This window comes from Eubalaena glacialis, chromosome 5, assembly GCF_028564815.1.
Source record: "Eubalaena glacialis isolate mEubGla1 chromosome 5, mEubGla1.1.hap2.+ XY, whole genome shotgun sequence".
NCBI lineage: Eukaryota > Metazoa > Chordata > Mammalia > Artiodactyla > Balaenidae > Eubalaena > Eubalaena glacialis.
The window spans coordinates 32,078,878-32,094,585 of NC_083720.1; the positions used below are offsets into that span (position 1 = coordinate 32,078,878).

General features: G+C 40.7%; 1 protein-coding gene across 6 annotated transcripts in view; it reads left to right on the plus strand.

Moving 5' to 3' along the window:
• The window catches only part of LEF1 (lymphoid enhancer binding factor 1), a 116,329-nt gene that overhangs the window by 62,044 nt on the left and 38,577 nt on the right, over window positions 1-15,708 (plus strand). The gene's annotated exons all lie outside the window — the stretch shown is intronic.

The window sequence follows — 15,708 nt, forward strand, 5'->3', positions numbered from 1 at the left end:
AAAGCAGGACTCTTCTTCAATGTTTGTTATTTTGTAGGACCATAACTCTGTAGCCATACAATTCATAGCACTTACAAGTACTGAACATTAGCTCACTCCGTCAGTGCAGACTCTGGACTGGCCTTTTGGCGCAAGTGCACCTAACTCAGGGGGCTGCCGTCTCCCTGCCCTTCTGACAGGGGATTGCCACTTCTTAGTCACAGACTAGTCCAACTGGGTTTGTCTTTGAAGGTTAATTTAGTGGCGGAGATTCAAGGTAGACTTGGGGTGCCGGAGTACACAGTGGTTCCTGTCTTTGCTGCAGAAAGGGAGAAGCCCTCAGTGGAATTTTGCCAGGATGACTCATCTCATCTGCAAGTCCTGACCCTTGTCATCATTAGCACAATCTTACAGGTCCTTGCACTGGGAGAAATCGGGTTTCATGACAATTAAAATGCTCCCGCCCTCTGTCTTACATCTGTTCTGTAAGCTTTATGGATGTTCCTTCAGATTACCAATACATGCTGCCAACAAGCCAGTGCCCCATCAGCAGTGTGACACTGATGCATCTTCAAACTGATTTTTTAAATGTTCAGGTAAGTAAGTCATCTCTGATTATATGCAGTTCTTTCTTTCGCCTTCCTGACATTCTTCTTCCTTCCTCCTAGCTACTACTAGAAGAATCAGAACTACAGAATATTAAAATGTTGGAATTCAAAGCTTTAGAAACCCTTGGGATCATAGGGTCGTTGGTACTGGAGAGGGCATTGAAGATACTCGGGCCGACACTTTTATCATTTGTTGATGGCAGGAATCCAATCCCAAAACTTCAGTCTCAAAAACTTCAAGTTGTTGCACCTAAGAGCCTTGCCTTACTGCTCCTCACGTGCCTTTACCTTTCTTGTTCCCTCTTGTGTTTATGGATCATCTTCAGGCTTTCTTGGCCCCCAGTACATATATATTTCCACTTTCTGTATTAGCAAGTCAACCACTACCTTCAAACATCATTAAAATATTGGTATTCAGGTGGAGCAGGTGACATATATTAAAGAGGTAAATTGAAATATTCTTCATGCATTTAGATAGACCATATTGTAGCATATTTGCATCGGGAAAGAAACATTCTTGCACAAAGAAGTTATCTTAATAGGGAGTAGAGATTTCTTTAAGGCTGCAAATGAGTCCTGAAGCAGTGATTGAGAGGATTCTTTGAGGCCACTATTAACTGTTTCAGCAAATTTCTAAGTTAGCTTTATCTGGTATTCGCCAAACTCATGCATGTGGACTCAGGTAATAACTTTCTCAGTGTAGGAAATGAGATTAATGACTTCTTTTTTTCCAAAGTGGAATTAACTATTGTATTTACATAGTGTTTTACCATTTGCAAAGTGTTTCCTTGCATGATCTCACTTGATCCTTATACACACTTAGCCGGGGAAAATATTAGCCTCATTTAATGAGCAATCTGAAACACAAAAAGGGTATGTCATTTACCTAAGTTCACACAACAAGTAGGACCAGGAATAGTATCCAGGTGTTTCGACTTCAAATCCAGTATGCTATTATTATCTGCCCACGAACCGACCACTACCCCCAGCCTTCGTATAGAAACCCAGGCAAAAGCTTTGTTAAAGCAAAGAGTATAGTGTCTTAAGAATATTCCTTAATTAGCCCTTAAATTATTTTTGCTCCTTTACACTTCTCCCTAAAATTCATAATTGCTTTCAGAGATCCCTAACTTGATCCTCATATTCTCTACGGAGTATTTATGTCCTATTTCTTGAGTAAAAGTGCTGTAAAGACAGCAGCCTCTCCTCTCCTTCTTTTTTAATATTTAGTCCAGTACCAGGTTCTGTGCAGTTTGTCTGGACGATTGCTCTTTGATATACCGCCCTCATGCATTCTTTAATGCATGTATGACATAGTTTCAATTATTTGCTTTTCTGTGTAAAATTCATTTGTTACGGATAACTTTCAAAAGTAATTCCATTAAGCATTTTATCCTTTTTTGGGGCTGCATGAACTATTTCCACGAGAGGAGGGAAGAAAATGCCCGCAAATCTTCTACAACTCTCTTGTCAGTGCCACGTGGTGGAGCTCCTCCCTGCTGACTGAGACCCGGTGCTGCTGAAGCCCAGTGGCAGGGAACCAGGCAGAGTAGTTAATGCCCAGCCGCCACACGTTTTCCCAACGTTAGCAGGGCCTGGGGACATGGCTCAGGTCATCCTAGATCGCATCAAATGATGATCTTTGAAACTTCTTATTCTGGAATGGTTTCAGACAAAGATCGAGAATATGTTCCTGTTGCTTGTCAAAGAGAAAGAAGGAAAGAAAAGTTTGTTTCACCCGGTAATTTAGGAAGGGATTCAGTGTTTGCCAGTGGTGTGCTGTTTCATGTTTAACAACCAGTTTGGGGGGAAGTGGCAGTGACTTTTCATATTTGCCAATTTTCATGGTATAAATAATCCCACCATGGCCAATTTCAGGCTACCAACATAATATTAACAGGTTCTCAAAATTCCTGAAAATTTAGCAGTCGGCTCTGGAGAGCTAGTAGAAGCCAACTCCAATACACTGCTGTAAATAAACAGTAACCTAGGTTGCTCTTGGGAAAGGTTTGTAGATCAGGCATTCGGTATCTGCCTTGAGTTCATCAGCAAGTTTTCCCAAAAAGGATGCAAAATAAAATCCAAAAAGGAAATTTCCTATTCACAATAAATGCTACAAAATAGAGTTTATCTTTGATTTTATATTCGTGGAAGTATCCTTTTTCACCAGCAGAGAATAGCTATTGTCGTTTTTGCTGCTATACTTTTCCACTGGCTATAGGGTATTTCTCTGTTATAATATATGAATAGAACTGAGTTTTTAAAGGGTCTTTACATTTTGCTTCCTCTTTTTATACCATTGAGACAAACATTTTCAAGGAAAGTTTGCTGTTCTAGTTTGACTTATTTGTGGGCTTTAAGATGAATCGAAATGTAGTAAATTACATAAAATCCTGTTTATGTAATCTACTTCATTTGTCACAGGTTTTATGCCTCAGTTTCAACTCATTTCAAGAATCTGGTTTCAAATCCCAAGCAAAAGGTTTTTTTCCTTGACTCATAAAAGTATATCCTATAAGTAGTGATGTCTGCAGCATCATTTTCACTCAAGATAAACTCTAGTGTGTTGGGTTTTGGTTTTTTTCAGACAATATATTCTGATGTGAGATGGAAAGATGGTTACCCATTAACCTATAATGAATCTGAAAATGTGTATTAGGTGTTTTTAAAAGTAATCTGTGCTGACAAGTTGAAGAAGTTACATATAACTGCTGTGCGACACACCATTTATTCAAAAGGCTCACTGACCTATAAAAGATAGATATCATTTAGTAATTCCTTTCATGCTATAATATGAAATGTATAGTTTTATACTACTTGTCATATAAATATTTGGTTTTAAACTTACTGACTTGGCCCTCAGTATGGGATATTGGAATCCAATGTTTAATTTCCAGCTCTACCACTAAACTTTTCTGATTTTCAGTTTCTTTATCCATAAGTTTCCTTTTCCATAAAAGGAACTTTTGTTAATAAATATGCCTTTTTTTGTTTATTTGTTTTAAGTCAAATTGGAGGATAATAGGGAAAGGTGCATTCTTACCTATAGATTTTCAAACTGTAAAGCAGAGCTGTCTGTTAGAAATATAATGAGTCCACAACTGCAAGTCATACATGTAATTTAAAGTTTTCTAGTAGCCCCATCAAAAAAGTAAAGAGAAACAGGTAAAATCAATTTTAGTAATAACTTATGTAACACAGTATAACCAAAATGTTATTTCAACATGTAATCAATGTGAAGAATTACTGAGATACTTTACATTCTTTTTTCCACATTAAATGTGTGAAATCCAGTGTGCGTTTTATACTTAGAGCACGTCTACATTTGGACTAGCCACATTTCAAGCCCTCAAAAGCTGGTGACCAGTGGCTACCATATTGGACAGCGTAGCTCTGTAGAATAGCTTTAATGCTTATCTTACAGTGTAAATATCACATTTACACATTCATAGAAAATGATTTGCTTTTCCTGATAAGCTGTAGCTCTCAATTAGAGTGTTATTGTTAGTAGCTGAACCCAAAATAATTTGCATTTCTTTCTTTGATTTCTGAAAGACTCTTTAGCAAATGCTGTAGAAAAATGAGGGTCCCCCACAGACTGCAATGTTACTCTTTTCACTTTTCAAAACACCCAGTTTTAAGCAGAGAATATTTTACACGTATGGCACTTATTAAAATCGGAGACAGCTTGATGGGACAAAATTGGCACGTAAGCCTTCTTATTACTGTTCTGTAAATGCTTCACACCTGATCTTAAAACAGAAATCAATTTTATCTAAACTAAAATAAGGCACATGCTTTTCATAGTTACTTTAAGTGTGAAGGATCCCTTTTCAGTATGAAAATACCAGGTTTAAGCCTGTTGGCCTTTGCTCCCGTGGAATTTTGTACCATCCGTTTGCAGCCCGAACATAAAAACAACTCACCCACTCTCCTGGGTAGCTGTGGGACTTCCTTGCCCTCAACCCCACGCGGGCTCCCCCCTTCCCCTCTCCCCCAAGGAGATCTAGGGTCATCCAGTTCTCGGACTGGACGTTGTGAGTGCCGTGGGGAAATCTTCCAACCCTCTGAAACTGGACAGTAGATAGATTCTGCTGTGGTGGCAGTAGGAAGACTTAACCTTCCCTTTGAATATCTATCCCTGGGCAGTGGGTGGAGAGAGTCTTTTTTAACCAGGCTGTGCTCAGACCAGCACCAGAAAACCTGACCGAGTCTATTCGGGATTGACGGCTGATGCGATTCAGAGGAGAACTTTTGGGGATCCACTCACCCCAAAGCAGTACCCTCCCTCTCTGGTTCCAGAGCTCCTGCAGTTGCCTCATTCTGCCCTTTCCTGTTGCCTGTTGTCGTTATACAGCCTTGTCACTGGGCTGCAGAGGAAACTATGGCCTGCTGCTTCTACTCAGTGCTCTCTGGGGTAGACAGAGAAGGCCCTGGCCCTGACTTCTCACCCACCTTCACTGACTTGTTTGCCTTTCATTATTTCCCAATGACCCACACAAATACTACTTTCAACATGCTAATTAAACTCCAGCTTATTAATAGTAATAAATTTTTATGATTTAGTGACTGCTAAAGCGCTTCTCTCTTAGAATAGGGCAGCGGTTTTTAATCTAGGGTCCAGGGGCTACTCCGTTCCCTGTCCTCCGCTGTACACACTGAACCCTCCCACCCCAGTCCATTAATGTGTGATTGTGTTTGTATACAAAAACATTTACACACAGCTTTCATCAGATCACGATGTCTATGATCCAGAAAATGCTACGAACCATTGGCATCTTGTTCTACCCCATGTCCTTCCACTGTAAAAATTTTACATATACCTCTGCACCCCACGGAACCCCACGCTCCTACAGCTAGTAGCCCAGGCAGTCTCCCTCCTCCTCCTTATCCTGCCTCCTTAGAATCTAGTGATCCTTCCTTTCACCCATGCCTCATCCCTTTATTCAACTTCTGAATTAGCCACTGTCTGGCCTCATCTCGTAATGTCTTACCACTAGCACAGTAAATCTCAAACCTGTTTGTTTTGTTCTTTGGTTTGTTTGTTTATCTTGAACGATTCCAGTTCTTTGTCTTAATTTTCAAAGAACAGTCTTTAACATGAAAAATAAATGCAGCACTCAGAGGATTAGGGGTGTGGTGAAGGTGCTGTGAAATCAATCAAATAATGGGATGTTGCAACTTTACCTAATTATAAGTCATTTTCCCTTTTACTCTGATCTTTTCTCAGCTTAACCCCAGTCTGTCGAGTTATAGACTCCAGTGACTGAAGCGTGTGGGTCCCCTTTAGGCTCCCAGAATGAGTTATTCCCCTTGTTGCCATGCTTTTCAGCAGCTCGCAGTGTTCACCTGTTCGGGATAGAACAGATCTGTACTTAATCCAGGTTCAAACATTTACAAGCTAACCTATGTGACATTGGGCAGAACTTAACCTTTCTGAGCCTCAGTTTGTTTCCTTATTTGAAAATGAGGAAATAAATTTGATCACAAGTGTGTAAGTATCATTCGTAGTTCCTAGAATATAGTAAATATTCCGTGAATGTCCCTTCTCTTGTCTTTCTCACTCAAGCATCCAGGTTTTAACCTACAACTTTGATTTACTTCCCTTCTACCGTGTTTATTTCATATAGCATTTAGTGCATTATTAGTGATTAATAAATGGTAAGACAATTATATGACTCTTTAGGGTCAGGTAATTAAGCCAAAAGCTTCAGGTTAGATAGACCCTTGTAATAAGAGAGTTACACTTAAATATAAAATAATGATTTTTCTAAACATTTTCTTAAAAGGCAGATAATTGGCCGAAATCTGATATGTTGGTTGTTAACGTTTTCTTCAAAATAAATCTATTTGGAGCCTCAACTCTGTTTAGTGATTGCACTTTTCCGTTCTTTAAGCCATGACCCTGTAGTTACCTTGGAACTTTCCTTGCACGTAGCTCTCCCTGATTTCCCTGACGTTGGGAGGAGGGGAGGGGAAGATGTCTGAATCCTCTCTTATCCCTTCCCCTCTGAGCCGCCACTGCCGTCAACTCTGATGCGTGTAACACGCTGTTGACGATGTAGTCCCTGGATTAAAAAGAGCGAAAAGGAGAGGAGGGAAACACAAAACTAAACCTCAGGACTTTATAGTGTAGCCAGAAGAACTATAACACCAGATAATAACGTTTGTAATGGTACTTCATTTTCATCTGCTGAAGATTAATTGGTGATAACATTTTGCAAACAGAGAAAAACTGAGAAAGTGAAGGGGGTGATCTGTGTCTTAACCGATGGCATCAGGTTTTGCAGCATCCTGAGCTCATCAGAGCTGACACCCCCCCCCTTCTGCTGTCTTACTCTCACTGTTGGCTTTAGGAAAGAGTGGTTATGGGGTAGGCCTGACATACCCCTGACATGGGGGGCCCTTGGAAAGCAGGTTTCTCCAGAGGTCATAGAAGAAGAAATCAGAGACTCAAAGCAAGAAACATTTGATGTTCAACGTAGGGGCTGCTTGTCAAGGAATGTGAGTGCCCCCCCACCCCCGTGACAAGCAGCAGGGAAATGGGCATCACCACAAGGAAATGAATCCTACTAACAGCAAGAGTGAGCTGGCAGAGTCTCCAGACAGGAACTCAGCCCGGCCAACCCTTGTGATACCCTGAGCTAAGAAACAGGTCACACCATGCCAGGATCCTGCCCACCGAAACTGAGGGACAATAATACATTGTGATGTGTTAAGGCCGCTGATAAATTTGCGATAATTTTTTAGGCAGCAATAGAAAATACGAGGATCAATCAATCCCTGTTTTTAATTTAAGGGTAGGAATTCTTTCTTGAACAGAGCTGACTTCTTAGTGTTGAAAGCCTCATTCAGACCTTTAGTCACGAGAAGTAGGTACTGATTGTCTCCACTTTACCGGGACCCATGCTAGACACTGGCGATAAGTTACCAAGACCTGATCTCTATCTAGGAAACAGATGCACAAACAAGTAGTAACAATGCAGTGTCGTAAATGCATGGCGTCATGTCCTGGGGCTGCAAGCATAGAGCCAGAGATGACTGGTGTACCTGAGGAAGTTGAAGAAGGCTTCTTAGCACCAAAGGGTGCAAATCCGTATTCCCAGCTATTATGTGTCAAGAATTCCTTTGAAGAAAATAATTCAAATTGAATGAATGAACACAAGTCTCTGGGGTTCTATATTGAGGTAAAAGAGTTGAAGGAGTGTAAAAAAATTTTAATGTTATTTAGAAGGATGTGGTATATATTACTTTTGATTGTTTGCTTTTCAAATTTCTCTTGATTTACAGATTTATAATACTAGCAAATAGGAAGGAAAAAATGATAACTTAGTACATCATGAAAGCATTCTACCTTTGTAACCCATTAATCAATTTCTCTCTGAATTCAGCTTAACAAAAATAATACTTTTCACCTTATTGGCTTGGATCATCCACAAGCAACAACTATTTCTGTACCATTACTTTACTACAGGCAGCAGTTTTCAAAGGGCTCCCTGAGATAGGGTGTCCACGAGGTCAGAACTACTGTCGTGATAACGGCAACACATTATTTGTCTTTTCCACTGTGTGTTGGCATTTGCATCATTGGTCCAAGAGCAACAGTGTGTAAAACTATTGGTGCCTTGGCACCAAATGGTACTAATAGTCACTGAATTCTGCACCACAACACCCTCCCAGGGGAGAAAAAATGCCAGTGTCACTTAGAATATCCTTGAGGAAGCAGTAGAAAATGTTTTAATTTTATTAAATCTTGACCCCTTGACTGCATAACTGACAGACAAACTGTGGTTCTTTGGACTTTGGTATTTGGCAGATACTTTCTCACAAATGAGTAAGGTGAGTCTCTCTCTTCAGTGAAAACACTTGATAGCATTTGTTGCCAGTGATAAAACTGGAGCTTTCAAGCAAAAATTAGAATTTTAGAAAACTTGTGAACCACTACTGTAGGCCTGATAACTTCCCAAATCCTTAAAGCTTTTCTGATGAGATGAGTGATGACATTAATGAATGTGATTTTTATATTGTGTCACAAAATATGTCAACTCAGTGAACGCTATTTTCCAAATGACCCAATGCAAAATGATACAGGGGTGAATTCAAAGTGCAAGACAGAGCAATCAATTTTAATGTAAGAGTAGGAAAAATATATTGATAAGCCTTTTGATTCTACATTGCAGCAAGCCTTTAAACTACCACTTGTTGAGTTTTGGTTTAGTATCAAAGAAGAAGATCCACAATTATCTGAAAAAATTATTAAAATAATCCTTCCCTTTTCAACAACGTATCTGTGTGAGGTCAGATTTTCTTCCTATATTTCAACCAAAATAACATATCAAATTGGAGATTTGAATGTGAAAGCAGATAGGAGAATCCAGTTGTCTTCCTATTAAACCAGTTGCAGAAGGGAGAGTTGGCGGGTAGTTCATCTGAAATAAAGCACAGTTCTAAATTCTAAAATGTACTGTGTCTTAGAGATGAGTGATTTGAACTTTGGGGAGCAGAGTAATTCATTTATTAGCCCTCTTTTCCCTTTCCTCTTCCCTTTATCCATTCCACAAATATTTATTGAGCATATATTATATGCCAGGACTTGATATTTTATTTGCATTGTTCATTAATCCTCACCTTCATCCTGTGAGGTATTAGTCTACCCATTTTACATATGGGAAAATAGAGATTCTGAAAAATTAAGTGAGTTACCTAAGCATAGCAGCTAACTGGTATTTGAATGTTTGAACGCTCTGCCTCCAGTTCCCACGTACTTGAATAGTAAACTGTATTATTACGCATCTCATCCACTTGGCAACCAGAGGATGCCAGCACTGTTTGGTTTTGGTTCCTCGGGATACAAGCTGTGGACCTCAGAGTCTCCAACTTGGGTCCAAATCCTGTCTCTGCCGCTTAACATCCTGTGTGATCTTGTATAAACTGCTTACCCTCTCGGAACCTTGGCTTTCTTCTCTGTGTAACGTAAACTGTAACACCTAACTTAGGGGTGACTTTAGGTTTAAATGAGGAAACCTATAGAAATCATCACCTTATAGAGAAGTGGGAACACGGAGGGCGCTCCACACCTTTTCATTTTATCAGCAATTCCATCAGTCTGTTTGGAGTCCTGCTGGTGACATCAGTCTTTTCCAAGTGGCCCGTTGTCCTGTCCAGACCCTTCATTACAGTTGAGCCCAGGGCAGGCCATGCTCAGCCGGCAGGGTGGTTTGGAGCAGCGGTGGAGAGAGGAGCTGAGAAGTGAGCAATGTGGGGCAGGACAGTCAGGGACACGGGTGCCCAGTTGTGCCAGCACAAGTTCTCTCTCCTCTGATTATTACTTAGCTGTGTCCAAAAGGACTCAGCCTTCTCATCTATAAATATAGAGATGATACCGCCCACCTCTGTGCATGAGTGCCAGCCAGAGATATAAAGGCATGGCCATAATGACGGGCACTTACTGGGTGTCCAGTGCATATTAATTCCTTTCCCTACAACATGTTCCTTCCTCTCAGGGAAAATATTCCAGGTGTCTAGTAGAGACCATCCCTTTGCCTCCAGAGGTGGGCTCGTGGAATATTTGTCCTTTGCAAACCTTAGAGTTTTATCAGTTCCTGCTCAGGAAGTCTGCAAAGTCTGGGACCTCATCATTGTCTGAAAAAAGCTGCTGCATCACAGCCGGTAGTCACCTTACATTTGACAGCCACATCAGATCTGAGTCAGGTGTTTAGCTTTGGTGGATCTTAGGAAAGATTTCCAGTACCAAGTGTTACTTTTGAGTTCTAGTGAACGCAAGAATCACTGTATCCTTTTTGGGCAAATTAAATCTGCTCCTCTTTGTGGGAAGGCTTGAGAAGCTCAGATTCTCAGAAGAGGACGAGAAGGCACGATACGAAATTACACGGCTTCTACTTCACCAACACCAGACTTCTTAAGAGTTTAATAAAAAGTAAAATGCCACCATAACGATTTAGACCAGATGAAATTCCTCATCTCAGTAAGTTGGTGGAGTGTCAAAATTCCCCTGGATTCGGTTATTACCAGGAGGACTATTGATAAAATGCACAGCCAGTTGAAATGGGACTCAGGACCTTTATGCACAGCCAGATCCTGCACTGTGGGTTTGGTGGAGGTGTGGAGATGTGGACAGCGGGGACCAGCCAGCAGGCCAGCAGGTTTCCCCCCCAGTTACTCCACTTACCAGCAGGCCCACGGCCTTAGCCAGGAGGGAGCTGAACCACTTTTTAGTCCTTCCCAGACCACATCCTCAGAGGCTGACGACATTCACGACAGCTCGAGTTATTGCCAGCGGTGAGTGGGTAGTTTCTGGGAATGCTGCTTTGGGGGTGACTCTCAGGATCCCTAAGCGGCACCCACTTCGTGTCCACAGGAGGTGTGGGTTTTATTGGCCGTGATGCCGAAGAAGTCCTTACCTGCAGGGGCCAGCCTGGGTGGCAGCCAAGCTAGCTTCCTTGGAATGTTTTCCAGTCCTGGAGAGAAAGGTGGCAGTTGAGTCTCCAGCTCTGACCGCTTCTACTAAGGTGCCTCTTTGTCTGATGTGATTCCTGTGCGGGGGACAGAGACCACACAGGCATTTCATGGATGTGACATACTGTCAGCTACGGCCCAGATGGTCAACTCAGTGTCCAAGATTTTATGAGCTGGGCTCTTCAGGGAGGCCGCATGGTCTACTGGTAATGAACGTGGCCTCTAGAGCCAGACTTCCTGCATTTGAACCTGGCTTTGCCACTTACTAGCTCTGGGTCCTCAGGAAAGTTACTTACCTTCTCTGTGCCTCAGCCTCCCCAACTGGAAAAGGAGGATAATGATAGTATCTGCCTCAAAGATACTCATAAAGTGCTTAGTACATAGGAAGTACTTGGCTAAGTGTTAGTTACTGTAATCATTATGCGCTTCGCGGCTCGGGCGGCCTGATGGTGGTTTTTCCAGTTTGGGAAAAGATTGCGGGATTCCTCCTGAATGGCCACTTACGGGTGCTGAGCGTAGGCAGGAGAGCTGTGTTCTCGAGTCCACCCTTGATATTTTCTACCCCTTTTCCAGTACCTGCTCTTTCCATCTTTTTCCTTTGCTCACCTGACTGATCACCTGCCTGAGCTGTATAGCTGGAATCAGAAGATGAAGGTCTGTGGCCTGGCTCAGCCGCTTGCTGACGTATGAGCGTAGACAAGTTGCTGAACCTCTCTCTGAGCAGGCATGGAGAATTTGGGACGACTTAAGGCTGCCAGGTATCTTGTAAAGGTGGAGGTATCGTGCATGCTGTTCTCCTGAGATGATCAAGGAAAGGACACATGCTGGGAGTACCTGCTGGCTCTCCTAAGACTTACCTGACTGTCCCTGTGAGTGAAAAAGGATCGAAGTGGTTTTGGCCCTTCCTCCCTCCCTTACAGGGAGCTGTGTGCTGGGAAAAGCACCAGAGGGGGAGTCAGGAGACTGGGGTCCCATTAGATACAGTACTAGGCGCACAGTTCCCAGCACAGAGTAGGAGCCGAAAAGATGGTATTTCTCTGCTGCTTGGTGCCACTCTCTTAAGTGCCCCTGGGGTCTCCATTCCCATTTTCCTCACAGTGGCCCTGCGTTACCGGAGTCGTGTAGTGAGCAAGGCTGTCTTACTGCAGGTGTTGACAGTAGTCATGGCTTGATCACCCATTTCCTGGTGACCTCTGTTTTTCAGCTTCCTGTCTTAGAAAATGAGGATCTTGGACTAAATGAACTTTCGGTTTCTTACGGCTTTAATGTGATACGAAGGCATATGATTAGATATACACTGTCTCTTCTATCACCTGGTTCTTCTTCTTCATAGCACTTGACGTCGTCTTTTCAGATTTTGCTTGGGGTTTTTGTTTTGTTTTTTACACATTTATTTATTTATTTTTTGTCTCCAATACCCGCATCCCCATTTCCAGGCCCCTAGAAAGGAAGCTGCGTGAGAACAGGGACCTTGTCTGTATTGGCCATCTGCACTAGAATAGTGCTTGGCACATTGTAGGTGCTTAATGAATATACACACGTGCCCACATATATACCTGTAACTAGGCATTATAATGTAGTTACGTAAGTTGGTCTATAGAAGCTAAGTAGTCGATTAGTTATTTCTCTCCTCACACACTCCCCTCCCCAATATACAGCACATTGTTATTTGGAGATTAGAAGACTAGAATTAAGAATGGTTATGTTGGGAGTTTGGGACTGACATGCACACACTGCTGTATTTAAAAGAGAGAACCAACAAGGACCTACTGTAGAGCACAGGGAACTCTGCTCAATACTCTGTAATAACCTAAATGGGAAAAGAATTTGAAAAAGAATAGAGACATGTATATGTATAACTGAATCACTTTGCTGTACACCTGAGACTAACACAACATTGTTAATCAACTGTACTCCAATATAAAATGAAAAGTTCAAAAAAAAGAGAAAAAACCCTAAGGTGGGCGATAAAAAAGAATGGTTATATTGTCTGTCTTAAAACTTACACAAAGTCGCAGTGCCTGGCTTCTCGCCTTGTGTGTGCGTGTAGCATCAGAGGGCAGCAGCTCCTGATGTCAGAGGAAGCCCACCGTTTAGGGCTGAGGACGCTTGACTGTGAGGGCAACGTGCCAAGCATCCGTGGTGTCGGTTGGACCCTTTTGTATACGTAGCAGAGGTGATCAGCTGGAGGCAAGATACAAACCCTAGAACTGGGCTCGCTCATATGATTGAGATTTCATATTGCTTTTATTATTTGGCCACAAAAATAGACATAATCCTTGTTGGCTTTAACACACCTACTAGTACTGCTTCCGCTATCCATCTTGCAAAATATAAGACAAGGCCAGAGCTTAAATGAAAATCCTCAGCTTCTTATCTCCTTCCCACAGGAAAGCAAATCTGTCTTGAAAACCGTAAAATTAAGAGGAGAGCAAGGATAGCATAATTTAACAAAAAATTCATGGCACCGGATTCGGAGCTATATGACTGGAGGGATAGGTCAGACATTAAGAAGATGCTGCCTGCTAATGCAGGTTCCTTAAGGTGGTGCTCTGGAAATGAGAAAGGCATGCAAAATAAATATATATTTTTTTTTCCCAGAAGATTTCTGCAATGCTTTTTAACTACCCCAAGAAAATATCTAAGTAGATTGTTTGGCAATTATGCTTCTTATGAAACTTCTGAAAAATGAAACTCAAAGCAGTTACTCTAAACTATAGTTGAAATATATTCATTTTAGCATTTGGGTGTTGCGATTTTTGCTGTATTTAAAAGGGTTTATAATGATAATATTCTCACACCCACCCACCCCCCATTCCTCTAGCATTCTAAATATTTAAGAAGCATTCATTTAGCATTCTAAGTATTTAAGAAGCTGATTCTGTGTATTTGACAAACTGCATCATTAACCCTTGAAAAGCATTGAAAGATTTTTTTTTAACCTTGTACACATTTATATGCATAGATGTCTGTTTAGAAGTGTAGGGAGAAAAGGCATGTGGCTTTGATAATGGTGCTCTATTTAATAAATGCCAAGGGCTATGTGAGCTACGCAAGTTCTGCCATTAGAGGGAAGCTGATAATTATAAAATAGGGGAAAGTCTAGTATGGATATTATGTCATTGTCTAAAAAAGTGTGATTTTTTTTTTCCCCTTGCTTTTTTTTTCCATAAGTTTCTTTTGGGTGCAGGTTGTAATGACAAGGTGTAGAGAATTACTATTACTAACTGTAAAGAGAATTAAGTGTTACTAGTATGATTAATCCTAATTTTCCTGAGGGGATGGTTTTTCCTGTTGGAGCCACGTACTGTTTATACCTAATTTGTAAAAAAACATGAGATAATCAGTGTACATCATAGGTGCAGCCACCATACACAAGTGTGTTATGGGCCCTCAGCCGTTCAGATATGTCCCTACATTTTAAGCAGTTTACACTGTGCAGTTTTCAGGCACTTAAATTTTTTTAATACAGATATTTGTTTCCGGAGAAAGTGATTTCGTGTGCATTTTAGTCTGTAGTACAGTAAGAGTCACTATTTCAAACTGGCTGTGGTGAAGGCATGTCTGAACTAGTGAATGAGAGAATATTTACAATTCATTATAGTCTATTCCTCTTAAGTTCACAAGTTACTTATTACTGTAGTGTTTCTAAATAGAGATCTTCCTGAGACTGCTTTAATTAGGAGATGAATTTAAAATCAGAAACGTATTTTGCATGTATATAATTGTGTTGGGTTTACTCTCTTGGGGGGGTGGGTAGAGTTTCTTTTAAAACAATCCCTTGATTAGGTTAAACTGCCTGAATCTTGTTTATATTACTGATTTGCTTTGTAAGCACTTTCTTGGGGGCGGGGTGGGGGGGCGGGGTCAACTTTAGCCAAACAAAAGAATTCCAGATTTCAAATTGATGAAGTCCAGATAAATAACCTGAACCTCTAAAACGTGTTATTGTTATACAGTTTTAGAATTCCAAATTAAATAATAAAGTTTACTTTTAAACAAATATAAGACATATAAAATATGTTAAAATATAAAAGTTAACAATTTAGAGTGTTCTGACAAGCCATATTTCACATTATGCAGTTAAACTCAAGATTGGGAATTCGCTCTTATCAATTAAGACTTCTAGAAACTAAAGAACCTGAAGATGAACTGAGCAGCTCTAAAGCATAATGAATGATGGTCATGTTTGATCGACAAAACTATAAAACTATAAAACTATATGGTATAATGTGGTTCTTAAAGATGTACAGCTCTAGAATTATGAATTTTATAAACTAAGGTGATATCAATACAGCAGATTTATATATACTGGGTTGTTTAAATAGTTGCCCTTCAAGTTGACAATATTTATTCATTTATGTATTCTTTGAACAATATTTATTGAGTGCCTTTTTTATGCCAAACATATATAATGAATAAAGAGTTTATAAAACAGTCACAACTGTTGCTCCAGTAGCTCTTTGCTGACTTTAACCTGAGGAGATAATCCAAAAGGGGAGTGTAAATATGTATGTTTAGAACTTATGTCATATGGAATAATAGTGACCAACCTAAATCTCCAAAGGGGCCTTGGTTAAATAACTGATTGTTTCTTGGTGGGATATTCATGCACTTGAGTATTGAACATGAGAAAATCCTGAAG